Source organism: Lissotriton helveticus, chromosome 9 (genome assembly GCF_964261635.1).
Source record: "Lissotriton helveticus chromosome 9, aLisHel1.1, whole genome shotgun sequence".
In the NCBI taxonomy this organism is placed as follows: Eukaryota; Metazoa; Chordata; class Amphibia; order Caudata; family Salamandridae; genus Lissotriton; species Lissotriton helveticus.
In genome coordinates, this window is record NC_136070.1 from 952,298,816 (window position 1) to 952,312,447 (window position 13,632).

General features: G+C 43.1%; 1 protein-coding gene across 1 annotated transcript in view; it reads right to left on the reverse strand.

Moving 5' to 3' along the window:
- The window catches only part of LOC144783326 (acylamino-acid-releasing enzyme-like), a 352,393-nt gene that overhangs the window by 11,776 nt on the left and 326,985 nt on the right, over positions 1–13,632 (reverse strand). The window lies entirely within an intron of this gene.

A 13,632-nucleotide genomic window follows, 5' to 3' on the forward strand; every position in this document is an offset into this window, starting at 1 on the left:
CCTGAGGGTGTTCGTTGAAGAAGGGACCCTACACACTGCACTATTTAGAAAAGCCACAGCAGGCAATTCAACACTGCAAGCAAGAAGTAGCCATCCCCCAAAGCTTATCCAGAGCATACCCTATGGGGAGCTCTTGAGGCTGAAGCGAAATAGCTCCAAGGATGCAGATTTTGAGGCAGCTGCCTCTGAGAGCATTAAGAGATTTAAAGCGAGGGGCTATCAATCCGATACTTTGGACAAGGCTTTGACCAAGGTACGGGGTATTGATAGGAAAATATTACTATTGGGCAAAGATAAGACTAAGACAGAGACTGATAAAAATCAGTTTCGTATGATAACCCCATATTCCTCAGATGCAAATCAACTAAGAAAAATGCTTAGGAAGAACTGGCACATATTAAAGACAGACCCAGTCATAAAAGATGGTATACCGAAACACCCACTAGTGACTTTTAGAAAAGGTAGATCTTTAAAAGACTCATTGGTAAGAAGTCATCTAGAAGCCATACCAGGGAAGATCAGCACCCTGAAAGAAATGAAAGGGTTCTTTCCCTGTAGGAAATGCAAAGCGTGCACCAATAGGAAAAGGGTTCTGGGATACAAAGTCCCTGGGATGAAGGAATTAAAATCAATAAACAAATTCATCACCTGCACTACTCCCTATGCGGTCTATTGCCTGATGTGCCTGTGTGGGCTGAAATACATAGGGAACATGATCCATCCTCTTAAAATCAGAATCCTCGAACACCTAAGGGCCATAGACAAAGTAGATATGGCATATACGGTGGCGCGCCACTTCTCTGAAATGCATCACAAAGATAGGATCTAACTACAATTTTATGGTTTAGACTCTACCTGTATACATTAGAGGGGGGATCGGCTGAAAAGATTACGTAGATTAGACTCTCGATACATCATAGACCTTATGACGAAACATCCAGGGGGACTGAACAGTGGGTAGGAGCTTGGTGTACATCTAGGCCCATGAACATGCATCTGTGAAATACTTGAATCTTTTGTACCTGTATGTAAGTAGTATAGACATTTCAAAGCAATATGACTTCTATAATCATAGTAATGAGCATTCTAAGTCACACACCATGAATTGTAAATACATCTGCTATACAAATGACAAGTTTTTTTGTTAAATTTGACACATTGCCCTGTATGAGATTGAAACAGAAAAAGGACGTAAGCCGATACACGGCTTTATTGAATTAAATTCATCTTGAATTTATGGTAACAATAGGATAACATACCTCATATAGAAATTGTGTCCTATGTGAATTGCAATATTGCAATGAAGTTTCCAATTATTCAAGTGTGGAAACGAATGCGCCTAGAGATAGAACAGGCGCACCGTCCTTTCTCTGTCTCTAAAACATAGGGGTTTAACAACTGCAATATATGAAATCTAATAAAAGGAATAGTGCCGATATGCGGCAAGATTGACTTGTAAATATCCATTACGGAAAGTCATGCAATGCGAGAGGTTTTTTCAACGTACAATTATGGACAATAATGTATGAAATGAACTAGCAAAATACCTTTCCAATATGGCGTCGTTTTAATCCGAGACGCTTTGTCCTTTCCTCAATGTAGTTGTCAAAATTGTAACAAACACGTGCCTATTGAATTGCTTTATTGAGGGTCCACGTGAATAAAATGAAAGGAATTGTGCCGATATACGGAAAGACTGATTTGCAAATAAAAGCCATGTAATACGAGAGATTTTCGCTTTCGTTTTGTAAATATTGTATATATTACGTGAAACGATTAAGAACAACATAGTTCCAATATGGCGTCTTTTTAATCATGAACGCTGTGTCCTTTCTCTAATGTGGTGACCCTCTGGTAATGCTTTTAACCCAGTCTCACTCAGTGTGCATTTGAACACTGAGGAAGGCGTTACGCCGAAATGCGTTGGTTTATTTTTGCCTGCGAATTATGGAACTTGAAAAGCATCACCATGAGTGCAGCATCTTTTGATAAAATCAGAGGAGTTTTGAGCGTGATATATAGCGGTCGGACCAGAACCGCAAACTGCACCCGCCCCGACGGAGTGCTTCAGTTTCTTGTGGTCACCAATGAGCGTGAGAATATATGTATATATATATATATATATATATATATATGTGTATATATATATATATATATATATATATATATATATATATATAAAACACACGAGTTACCTCCTTTGGAAAAGCTCACATGCAGGTAGGTGCAATCTTCGTTTTTATTTTGCAGTTTAGCAGCACAGTGATAAAGAAACAGAGTCCAATTCAAATACAGCCTGACGCGTTTCATGCTCGGAGAGCATTTCCTCAGAGGCTTTTGAAAAAACACTGCGTGAAGCACATGAATTTGAAACCTGAACACCTGCCAAGTGGGCGTTGGCTCTCCCTGAGCCTGCTGGTGCTCGTAGTCCTGATAAAATACTCCAGTGAGCTGCTTCACAACAGTGCACATAGTTCAATAAAGTGAAACTCCAAGTGGGTTTGGAAATAATTCCTTAGTCTCTGTGCTTTACTTTCCATATGCAAACACGAACCATCTGCCACTGTTCAGTTTATAACTGCAGTAAACCCACTTCCAGATAGTGGTCGGGCTTCTCCTCGACCGAGGCCGGCCGAATTAAATACAAAACACACGAGTTACCTCCTTTGGAAAAGCTCACATGCAGGTAGGTGCAATCTTCGTTTTTATTTTGCAGTTTAGCAGCACAGTGATAAAGAAACAGAGTCCAATTCAAATACAGCCTGACGCGTTTCATGCTCGGAGAGCATTTCCTCAGAGGCTTTTGAAAAAACACTGCGTGAAGCACATGAATTGTTCAGGTTTCAAATTCATGTGCTTCACGCAGTGTTTTTTCAAAAGCCTCTGAGGAAATGCTCTCCGAGCATGAAACGCGTCAGGCTGTATTTGAATTGGACTCTGTTTCTTTATCACTGTGCTGCTAAACTGCAAAATAAAAACGAAGATTGCACCTACCTGCATGTGAGCTTTTCCAAAGGAGGTAACTTGTGTGTTTTATATATATATATATATATATATATATATATATATATATATATATATATTTGACAATAAGTAACCTTTGAACTGTCTCGGCACTGTCAATTAGACCAAGACCTTCAAATAGATTTGAGAGGTCTTGGTCTGCAGGAGATTGAAGTCAAATGTGGACTTTGCGCAGAGAATTGTGTGATTTGCTTCTCTTTATGTGTCCAGTTATAGGAAACAAAGAAACCCGAAGGTAGTACACTAGGGACCTTGGGCGTTTAGCTTATTACAAAAAACAGTGGACCCTAGTAGTTTGGGTGATCAGGGTACCATTGTTCACTGTGGGTCACGGGCTGTGCCCCATTGACATTACTTTCTGATTGTGTGCCACGCCAAATAAATTCCTGTCCGGCTGGACAAAGGACATAATTACTATTCCAGTTTGTGTATATTCTCTTTATGTGTCCATCACACCATCAGGACAAATTCCCCTTTGTTACGTTCGGGCGCCCCCTCTTCCCTGTCCATTAAGCCAAGGCTTTAACTTGAGCTGAGCCAATGGGCTTGCTGTAGAAGAACGGAGACATATGTGGACTTGCTGCTGGTGTCTGGGTGCAGAGAAACCACATGCTTCACTTTCGTTTATTAACTTCCTGTACCCCCCTCTGCACTGTCCTTTGGACCTAGGCCTTCAATATGATAAGAGCCAAGGGGCTTTCTGCAGAAGAATGAAGTTAGATGTGGACTTGGTGCAGAGAAGCCCACAAGGTTGACTTGTTTCCTGCATGTGCCCTTGACACCATCAGGACAAACTCTTGTTTTTAACCTTCTGCACCCTATTCACTGTCCATTAGGTCAAAGCCTTCAGCTTGATATGAGCCAAGGTGCTTTCAGCAGAGGTAACAGAGTAATGTGTGGTCTTGCTGCTGGTGCTGAGGTGCAGAGAAGACCACAAGGTTCATTTGACACCATGAGGACAACTTCTGTGTTTTTAACCTACCTGTGCCCTCTCTTCACTGTCCATTGGTCTAAGGCCTACAGCTTGATGTAAGCCACAGCACTTTGTGTGGATAGACATATGTGGACTTGCTGCTCATACTGAGTTTGGAAAACCCCACAAGATTCACTTGTTTCCTTCATGAGCCCATCCCACCAACAGGAACAATGGCCTTGTTTCACTCTTCTGAAATAAGTAACCTTTCTGCTATCCATTAGCCCCCTCTCATCCATTAGGCCGAGCACACCCTCACTCACCCTTACACCTTCACCCACTGTGAGAAGTTGGCCTGATGTATGATGTTCACTATTCTAGTGAGCACCTTGTATCAGTCCAAGCAACCCTTGGTGGTTGTAAGTCCACCTTGTAGACAAGCTATCCTAGGGGTAGCATAGGCCTAAGTAGTCTTAGGCTTAACTCAAGAGGGCATGTGAAGCCAGCTGTTTTACCATATGCAATCCTTTTAATACCAAACGAAAGGACACCACACAAGTTATATGTTATAAAAATATATGTATTTGTTACTAGAATAATCCTCTGTACTCTTTATGAGGACAGAGGCACAAGCGTTTAAACAAAAGCACAGTTAAAGATACAAAAGTTGCACAATTATGGATAGGCCGGTGGCCACTAAAACCATATACTAAAATAGTGGTATAAGTACCACGTCTCGAACAATGGTAAGGCCTAGGGCCTTGGGAATCGCTGGGGCTACACTGGTCTAACAGTAGTTAGGACGGGAGAGGCCCGCGGGATTCGGGTGCAGCGCTTAAAGCACACGCATGCATCAATGCAAAGTCAATGGTGCGTAAAAGTTACAAAGTTACTGTTTTAGAAGTCTTCCGACTGGACTAGAACTTCCCCACTTTAAACTAGGACACTAGAGGTGTAAACCACTACAGGAGCACCGGAGTACTCTCGTTACCTCACCCACAGGAAGCGGGTGCATAGGTGTCATAGGGTTTCGTCGTGGAGTTCTATGGAGCCTGGAGATGAAGATGCTGCAGGCTGCCAGGAGAGAAGAGTCCGGTTGGATCCAAGGGTGGATCGAAGATGTAGAGTACCTGAAAGCAGAGGGGACAGAGTCTGGGTCACTAGCCAGTGACCAGGATGGAACCAGGAAGGAACCAGGCGATGTCGGGCGCAATCAGGTGGTTGTCGAGAAGGGGGCATCGACGATGACCAGGAGTGAATCACGGAATGTCCCACGAAGGCTCTCGCTGTCGGAGGTGTCGGCTTCCGGATTGGAGTCAACAGGCCTTGGCAAATGCAACCCACGCAGGATTTGAAGATCACTTCTTACTCGGACCAGCAAGGTCAGAGAGGCTGCTCCTTTTTAGGGGAGCGAGGGCCAGTGTGGAACAACCAGACCAGCAGTGTAAATTCAAAAATTCGTCGTTGTAGTGACCACTAGCCAACGGGCAAGTGACCGGACAGACGCGTCGAGCAGGAAAATGCAAAAGGGCCCCACGCAGCACTCGTTGAGTGTGGAAGGGTGATCTTCGGTGCAAAAGCTGCTCGGGGCTGGGGCTTCACAATCCCCAATGCACAGCTTTGAGGGTGCCTCGGGAGCTGCACTGGAAGCACTTCACAGTCTTTTCAAGATGGCTGGTCCCACGTCTCACGTCGCCTCCACGGGTCTCCGCTTTGCTGTGGCTGTGGATCGGGCTGTTGGATGTCTGGGAATCTGGTTCTTGTTGATCTCTGTCGCTCGAGCTTTGGCGGGAGCTGTAACAAAGCAAACCGTTGGGCGCTGGATGCTGCCTGTTTGCACAGGGTGGTCCCTCCTTGACCACAGGGAGATTCTTCAGTCTTCCACGTCGAGTGGGATGTCGAAGGGTCCAGAGTTTCGTTTAAAAGTTTCAGTTAGGATTATCTAAAGTCTATGGACACAGCTCCTACCTTTATTCCAAATCAAGGGGCTGGATTACCTGCTAGGTCCCTCCTATGGGTGGGACCCAGGAAGGGGGTGGTTACACCCCTTTCCCTTTGTCCAGTTTCGCGCCAGAGCTGGGGCTGGAGTGCCCCAGCACCGGTTTGAACTGGGCTATGCATGGGGAGCCTTGTGCGCCCCAGGCAGTGTCTAGTTTCACTCGCCCTGCCTGCCTCAATCCACTCTCTCCTGTCTGGGGTGGTGTAACACCGCCCTGTGACCGGATACCATTTGTCCAGGCCTCCCCTGCCAGAGTTTCGGTCAGCAGCAGGAGGCCAGACTTGTGTCTGTGGCAGCAGCATCCATTTTGTGATGCTGAGGCTCTGGTTAGATTTAACCACGTTTAATAAAGTAACATGTCTTCTCCCTCTAGAAGGGTGGTATGCTACCCCCGTCGCCAGAACTGGCGAGGGGGTAGTATTCCAAAGTGTATGACACCTTACACGACATGTTTTGATAAAGCCAAACCAAAGTTAGCAATAACCGCGAGGATTATAATGCACTTAAGAGTATATGGTATGGTAATACCCTGGAACAGCTATAAGGACATGGTTCCGAAAGCTGCAGACAGGCTCAACTCATGCTAGAGCACCATCTCACATAAAACCAAGCACTCTGCCTCCAGGATTGTTAAGGCCTGCCATAGGAGTGACTTATAGGTGTATATGTGTCCAGATATAGGTTTAGACATAGGTATACTATATCTAAACAAGGGGTGATTACACGACCTTGCCCCAGCTGAGTGATCAGCCAGTTGTGTCTGTTTGGATGGCCAGCCAGGGGTGGCAAAAGATATGCTGCAGCCCCTGGTAGGCCTTGGATGCACCTATGCCCTGGGTACCTATAGTACACTGTACAGGGGCTGATAAGGTGACCCAATAGCCAATTGGTGATGTACCTAGGGTACATGGAGTCCATTTTAAAGAGAGAGCAGATAGCCTGGGACCCTGATTAGCAGGATCCCAGGCCACAAAGTCGAAAACCAGCTAAACACAAGGCAAAAAATCTGGGGGAACCATAGTCAGGTATCCACCCTCCTACACCCACCCTCACACACCCTCACTCACCGACACTCACCCTCACTCACCCTCACTCACACTTCCTCACCCTCACACACCCTCACCCCATCACCCCTGTCACCCTCACCCTCCCTCACAGCCCCTCACCCACCCTCACTCACCCTGACACATCCCCACTCACCCTCAAACCCTCACACCCTCACACCCCTCACAACATTCTCACCCTCACTCACCCTCACCGCCTCGCACCCTCACACACCCTCACCCTCACACACCACATCACTTCGGAACACCACCACATCACTCAGGGACACCACCACATCACTCAGAGGCACCATTCAGGAACATCACCACATCACTCTGGGACACCACCACATCACTCTGGAACACCACCACATCACTCTGGGGCACCACCACATCACCCAGGGACACCACCACATTACTCAGGGACACCACCACATCACTCAGGAACGCCACCACATCACTTAGGGACACCACCACATCACTCAGGGACACCACCACATCACTCAGGGACACCACCACATCACTCAGGGACACCACCACATCACTCAAGAGCACCACCACATCACTCAGGGACACCACCACATCACTCAGGAACACCACCACATCACTCAGGGACACCACCACATCACTCGGACACCACCACATCACTTGGGGACACCACCACATCACTCAGGGACACCACCACATCACTCAGCCCAACCACATCATCACTCAGCACCACAACAGCACTGTCCTTGCTTGCTACCAACAAGCATTGCCATACCCAATAGGACTCGCATTAGGGAAGTGTAAGCTATTGGATTTGTGAATAACAATGCTATTAATTTATATATTTTCAAAGCCAACACATATTAAAAAAATGTGTCATTTACAATACCAATAGCTCACACTTTCCTAATGCGAGACCTATTGCATTGCAAATGCTTGTTTAGGCCTGGCAGCACACCCTTATTCCAGCAGAGACTCAGGCAGACATCCAGACAATATACTTCTCCAGAAAGTGTAGGAGGAATTGTCTCCCTTTCTCATGTCATGGCTAGTAGAAGAGTGAGTGAGTTTAACTAGGTAATGCCATACTAGGATTTAATTGGATAGTAAGGTGAGGGGGATCTGACCTAAGACAATTTTGGAAAAATTAGGACAAATGGCATATTTTACATCACAATTTTTATTTAAACTTGCTAAAATGCCATAGGCTATGACGTGCGCTAATGAAATATTGTCAAGCAAGCCTGATTCTCCCCAAGGATATTGAGAAGTGACTGGGTGTTGAGTTATTCAGATTCAACATACAGTATATGTTTGAAAAATATGTGACAAAATGGTGCATTCCTGAGCACACAGCATGCATAGCATTCAAGTCACAAGCATAATGAGGAATGAGATGCTCTGTACTCAGTTCTAGCATTATGAGGCGTGATATGCTCTGTCACCAGTCCTAGTGCACAATACAAAGTGGTAGGCTTAATTTGCTGCTAATTTCTACATGGAGGATCTACACAAAGGAAAAAAGTGACTATTTTTGCTCATCACAACTTGAAGAAACAGTTGTTTTAGCCCACCACAAAGCTTTTCGCCAAACTGATGTCCCACTTCCTTTTAGTATGCTATGCCGTACCCCTTCTCGTACATCTAGGTGGATACTTGAGTGGTGAATTCTGCAGTTAGTACTACTAAATTATGCAATCAACTCACCAGAGAACAGATTCACAAGCTTTGCCTCGCACTGGCTGAGCAGATGGCTATAACGCTTGATTAGCAGCTCTCACCATACAATTGGGTCTGATGAAGTCCCAGATTATGCAAAGTTTATTCTACGAAGCGAGATCAGAGTTAGAGCTATGCACCTGATACTTCATGGCAGGCAATCAGTGAAAATTGACACAATTGATACAAAGAGAACTTTGCACGACACAGTACAACATGCTGCCCTTGAGAGGCATGCGCACCACACATGAAGGGTTCTTTTGCTGGCATGTGTTACAAATCTGAAACAGATGAATCAGTGAACAAAGTTTTCTCTCACTCTAGTAGAAACTCCATTGGAAGTGCGACGGGACCATGTGACGAATGCGGGCACAGTCTCTCACAAACATACACCTTCCCCCAAAAGGGAAGACCTGCTTACTATGTAGTTCGATCAACAATTTTGCCAAAGTTCAGACTCACATCCCAAAACATCATTCAGTCATCAAGCCTACTAAAACAGCACACATGAAGTCTTTGTAGAAAAATTCAATGCATTAGAACAAATGAGAAATAAATGATGAAGAGCACATATATGTCATCACATTTAGGCAAAAACGCAGAGATGTGGAGATCACACCTAAAGTGCAGAGCACAAATTCAAAGGAACTAAGCCTAATGATGTGGAAAACATTCAAGAAACTCTTTCTGACTCGTCAATTAAGGCCAACCCACTTAAAAGTGGATGCACAGAGCAGCACATTGCCCCTTCCACTTACGTGTGCATTTTTCGCAAACGTCACCCCAAAGAGGTCCTCATCAAAATGTATGATTTTCTACCACTAAGACAGGAGGTACTGCTAAGTTTCATGTTGCAGAAGCCCTCTGACTTGCATGGTCCACATCCAACTAAATATATTTGTTCCTGGAAGCCATAAAGGAATCCAGGGGTCTGACTATATAAATCCCTTTCCTGTCAAAAGATAATTCTACAGCGGACAGTGGCACTGGCAGTGTGTTTGTCCTCCAGATGGTATATCTGGCAAGAAGTAAACAAGTGGCATAATAGCTCTGTTTCTACACCAATCCTAGGCCAATGGAAATGCAAGGAATCTCATGGACCAGTTGCATCAAGATGTTCAAGTGCATTTTGGGGACAACTAGCCATCTTCTGATTCCAGGTTCTGGATCTGTGATACCATTGTAGAGTGTGTCACCTCTCACGAGTCATAGACGCTCCCAATCTTGGTAATGATAGTAAATAGCACATTACACTGAATCTGCATATATAGAATAGATAGACAGGACAGAGAGAAAGAGAGACGGATAGATATATGGATGGACAGTTAGTCGGATGGCCAGATGGATAGATAGACGGATAGATTGATAGCTAAATAGATATATTGACAGACAGACAGCTGGACGGATAGATGGATAGATATATAGACCGACAGATGGATGGCAAGATAGATAGCTAGCTTGACAGATGGACGGATAGATGGATAGAGAGAGAGAGACAGATGGATAGAAAGATGGATGGATGGATTGATGGATGGAAAGATAGACGGAGGGGCGGGGAGATAGACAGATTGATGGACGGATAGACAGATGGTCCATATGCTCAATAACTTCAGAAATCTCTTTGGTATACAATTCTACTCTTTGAATCGTATTAGTTACTATGTAACTAAAATTGGTGTTTTCTAAATGATAAGCTGCAGCAAAGGACAACATTCACCCTTGATAATACTGTTAAATATTCCATATTGTACTTAGCTCATGGATTAAGGGAGCACGGACAGCTCCTCGCAGGTACTGCCTAGAACCTGTACTACCCAGACTGATTCCAGTAGGTATATAAGAAAGGCGGTGGTATTTCAGTGTTTAAAGGAGGGTGTGGTGTCTTCTTATGATGAAATATTCAAGCTGGAAACAAGTAGGTTTTCGCGTAGGTTTTATTAAACCTCAGCCACAAACGCTCAGAGTCAACTGACTCAAACCACAGTAAACATTCCAGAATACAGAATGTCAAAATGGAATCATATGACACAAGTATTGCATGAATTAAAGAAACAAGCGAGAAATTACAGGTGAACAGGTGAAGCACAACATTACACATCTTCCTTCCCAACAAAAAAAAATAAAAAAAAATAAAGAAAAGTTTAAACATAATCCTTCAAGTACATTGGTGCACTACGTAACCTCATGCTCCGCTTACAGGCATTAAAAGATGTAGATGGGTCACCAGCAGAGAAATTGATGGCATTAAATGAATCATTTTCATCAGAGACTAAAATATTAGATTTAACAAGCACAACACGACTCTTGTTCCAGATTCTCCCATCTTGTGTTTTTATGGCATTCTTGAAAACCTTTATGACCGGCCTGACATTTGTATACTTAGACCACGATTTACATCCAACAGGTGTTTTTATTTTAACAAGATGACCAACTTTAATCTCTTGAAATTGTACACACTTCTTCTTATCAAAGTAAATCTTTCTCAACAACTGTTTATTCAACTCCCTTTCTCTCCATTCTCCTATGCTATTGTCAACCAAACCTTTATTGAGTTTCATCCAACCAGGACACCACAAAGTATTAGGTATTCTACCCTTGAACAACTCAAAAGGAGACCTCCCAGTAGAGGAATGAGGAGAACAACGATAAGCATTTATCCTTTCTTGAAGAGCTACAATCCAATTCAAATCATTTGACCTAGCCAATTGTATAGACTCCTTGAGAGTTTTATTCACCCTCTCCACAGCACCATTGGTCTCAGGATGATATAAAGAACATCTCTTATGTATTACTCCACACTTTTTTAAATAATCAGAAAACAAACTAGAACAAAACTGAGGACCATTATCAGACAATAAACTATTAGGAAAACTCCCTTTTAAAAATTTCTTCCAAAACCTTAATGACAGAGTTAGAGGTAATGTCCCTAACCGCAGTCACATCAATCCATCTGGAGTACAAATTAATAAGAACTATCAAGTACGGGGTATCTGAAACTCCACTAAGAGGACCCAAGATGTCAATAGCAACTTCATCCCAAGGATGACTGGGCAACTCTCTACACACCATAGGCATCTGCCTAGTCTTCAGAATGTTATCACTCGCGCAACATTCAACACAATCCCTGACTAATCTCACTACTTCTAAATCCATACTAGACTACCAAAACTGCAAACGCATCATTTCCTTCGTTTTTACAACACCCAAATGACCATTATGAACAGGTGACAACAGTTTTTTAACGAATACCCAAAGGTGGAACTAACTTAGTACCTCAAGTCAGCATACCATCTGTAATAGAGAGCTCATCAGCCACAAGAGACCAAGGTTTATTCAAACGCACATTACCCTTCAAAGAATTTATAACAGAAATCATCTCATCATCCTTCTCCAACTCACTTTTCCATTCACATTCTTACACAGCACCCTCAGTAACCTCATTTACATTAATAACCTCCTCAGTATCATATATAGCTTCTTCTTCACTACACTCCCTGTCAACTAATCTTGACAAGCAATCTGCAGATTTGTTTGCTACCCCTGGAATATATTGTACTTCAAAGTCAAATTCCTGCAAAGAAATAATCCATCTCCTAATTCTTAAAGAAATAGAATCTAAACCTTTTTTAAGAACACTTCTTTCAAAGGCTTATGATCAGAAAAGACCACAACCTTAGTACCCCAAATCACATTTTTGAACTTTCTTAGTGCCCAATAAATCGCCAAAGACTCTTTCAATTACAGAATAATTTAATTCAGAGCCTCTGAGACACCTGGAAGAACAACAAATCAAAACCTCATTTCCATCCTTCTTTTGAACAAGAACAGCACCAAGTCCCTTTTCACTCGCATCAGTAAACATATAAGTAGGAAGACCAGGAACAAAAGCATGAAGAGAGGGAGCTTTTTTTAATTCATTCTTTATATGCTCAAACTCTTGCTTGCAGTCAGACGACCACTCATACATGACATTTTTTGCTGTCGATTTCCTTAGATTGTATGACTTTTCTGCAAAGTTCGTTATAAACTTCCCATAAAATTCCACCATACCAAGAAATGAAAGTAATTCATCCTTGTTAACTGGCTCTTTAACTTTGTCAATGGTGTCAACTAATTCTTTTTTTGGAAACACACCTTGGCACGTAATACGATGACCCAGGTAATTTACTTCTTCTAATCCAAATTTACATTTTTCCTTTTTTAAAGACATGCCTGCCCCACTCAAACGTTCTAAGACAGCGCACACACGAGAATTATACTCCTAAATGTTCTTGCCATAGATCAAAAGATCATCCTGGTAGCATTTCACTCCCTTAAGACCTCTCAGAATCCTGGACATAATACGTTGAAATACAGAGGCTGCCGATACAAGGCCAAAAGCCATCCTCCTGAATTTGAACGTACCCATAGGTGTAATAAAGGCAGTCAAATCCTGAGAGACTTCATCTAACTCCACCTGGTGATAGGCGGAAGCCAAATCTAATGTGGTAAAGTATCTTGTACCCTCCAGTGTACCAACCATCTCATCGATGTTAGGAAGGGGAAATCAGTCTACAACCACCTCCTTATTTAAGGCACGTAAATCAATACATAAACAAATCTCATTATTCGTTTTTTTAGGGATGACCACTGGTGCCAACCATTCCGTGGCATCGACTGATTCAATAATTTCATTCTTAACAAGTCTTTCAATTTCTTTCTGAACACTAGGTTGTTGAGATAAAGGAATTCTTCTTACCTTTGCTACCACAGGAACAGCCTGCTCCTTTAGTTTAATATGATGTTTGCACCCCTTCAAACATCCTAAACTTTCTTTAAAAACATTAGGAAATTTTTCTGAAAACATGGTCGACATGTCACATACCTCTTGGACAATAACTTGAGGCGATGCATTAGGATCAAGTTGAACACCAAGATCTCGCTGATGTAACCAACCCAACAAAGCA